The following is a 2,500-nucleotide window of genomic DNA, read 5'->3' as shown; positions in this document are numbered from 1 at the left end:
CTTTTCTTTTCACTTTAAACCGAGCCGGCGGCAATCTTGATGAATCACTGGCAAGAAGATGCTTTGCACTTTTCTTTCCACTTTAAAGCAGCAATCTTTTCACTCGGAAATGGCAAAAGAGCTTGGAAGAAGAATAGGCTAGGGACGGAGTCGAACCGTCATTCCAGGATTTGCAGTCCAATACATTGCCATTATGTTACCCAGCCAGCAGAACGTTTTTCCCGCTTAAATGAAGAGAGGCGGGACTCTCATTTAAGGGGGGTGACCTTAGGCCACCCTTTGAAATAATCTAAAGCCTTACAATCAATTTCTGCGATGCCATAAAATGTGAACCAACGACAACGATTTTGGGCAAAATAAGAATTAGTGATTGAAAAAGACCCGCAGCTTGCTTGTGAAGCCGACCAGCGTACTGCCAACACGACTTGTTTATGCCTATTAAAGAACCTTTTAATGCTAATTCACAGAAAACTATACGAAGCATACAAAATAACTAATATACGAAACGGAAGCGACCGAACATTTGGAAATACGTCAGTTTCTTACGATTCTATTGTTCTCGGTAAAATTCGAGTGGAATCTTGCCATCCGGGGGCGGATCTCTCGCTCGGGCGGCGGGCGTGTACCGCTTGAACAACGCTTGAAGTCACTGCTCCCCAACGAACGCGTGAAACCTCATCGGGTCCCTCTTATTCGATATGAGATTGTACCCCCAGCACTTTGTGCCCCTCTGTTTCAGAGATTTGGTAGCGGTATTTAAGATAAGGACCTCAGCACTTTGGCGGGTTACCTTCCATCTGTTAAAGTATAAAGTACGTATCTAAGATTTCTTTCCTGGCCTTGCTCGCATTTGCATATTAGGGGTGCAACCTGACTGCCCTCTCTGGTGCGCTCCATACCACCGTTTTCTATAGCTTAGACAAGTGGTCGATCCCCAACTCTCTGTCTTTGATCGGTATATTTATAGTGTTTGCCAGGCGCTGACTATATTTGCGGAAGGGTTTCCAAAGCCTAGACTTATGCCTGGCTGCCGAAATACATACACGACTCGGATAAATAAACAGCCCAGGACGTGACGATAAATCTGACCAGTTATCTGCGAGAGAATGATAACGAGAAAAGCCCATAATGACGTAGTTGTAATACTATATGATTTAGTCATGGCTGTTACCCTTTAGTGTCGTTACAGATTTGGGTTTTCGCCCCCCTTATGACGGCATGTGTATTTTGTACGGTCTGGTGATTACTCTATCTACAGAAGCTTTCATGTAGACGGACGCAATTCTTGGTTTTCATATAATAGAGCTGATTCTTTGCCCGGAGCCCCGCTCGATACGAGTTCCCTTCAGGCTAATGGTTGTTCCCAGAAATGAGGTTTCTTCGCTGCACGGGTGAGTAATTTTTGTTTTTCCCTTCCATTCTGGGCGCTCTCTCAGGAGTTCTGCCATCTCTGCTTCCGGCTACTTTGCCTTTGATAGTAGAGCGGTTACTCCGATGATAGGATTGTCTACGTGACGAACATGTTTTAGTCATCGGAAGTCCTTGTCGTTCATTACCGTAGCGGGTGTCTGTTTTTGTCAACTTTCCAATTCTGCTACCTGTTAAGCTTGTCCTTTTTTCTGAGCGTACCTTAGCCTGAAGGTGATTTTCATCCACTTGCTATTTTTTTTCCAGAAAACGCTTCGCGTTTCCTATTCTACGGGCCTTTCTCTGCCACGGTTAAATTTCCGGATTTTTTCTATCACCCGTCAATCGAGCTCGTTATGGTAGATACTCGCCAGTATCGGGGATATGTTATTCCCCATCTCTTTTTTTGCGAACAAAGCGGGCAACCTTTCGGGCCACCTTCGGGGCCCTAGCCAACAGGCCGCCTTTGTGGTGTTGAATCCGCATTTGCCCGCGCGTAGTGTTCTTCAGATAAGTCTCATCGATTTATTGTCTCCGATCCTTCTCCCTATGATTTCGGTTAGTATACGCGAATTGATGGTGCCATAGCAGTTGCTTGTGCCTCCCCTAATTGCCCACATAGCGGCTTTGAAATTGGTGCGTATGCTTTTGGGTGCAGTACGACACGATTTTCTCGATTAAAACCCGTGCGACATTTTGCTGAATGTCGGTTCATATACCACTTCCAAAATCATCCTCGGCGCTTCGAGAACGATCTCATCCGGGATTACGTTCAAGGGTCAGGATTCGCTCTATCCATGAGGAGGAAGGCCTCGTCCATAAGGAAATTTCTCCGTTCTCAGTTCCTCTTAGACTTAGTTAATCTAGTCCGCTGGGGTGCTATCTAACATCTAGCCTAACATAGCTGGGGTAGGGCGGTGCGATTAGACGTTACCCACCGCTATGAATGGTGGATCTCTGTCCAAAGGTAAGGAATACGGCTTGTAATTTTTATGTTTTGGATTGACCTAGTTTGTTCAATAGATTTAGTTAGGGTAGTTCGGCACCCACGACGTTGGTGTGCAGAGGTTCTTTAACTTGAGTTTCTCCAGCT

The sequence above is a fragment of the Azolla caroliniana genome, unplaced genomic scaffold, assembly GCF_043228905.1.
Source record: "Azolla caroliniana isolate FFs.n. ecotype wild unplaced genomic scaffold, voAzoCaro1.0.p SCAF_97, whole genome shotgun sequence".
NCBI lineage: Eukaryota > Viridiplantae > Streptophyta > Polypodiopsida > Salviniales > Salviniaceae > Azolla > Azolla caroliniana.
Note: the sequence above shows the minus strand (reverse complement) of the source record.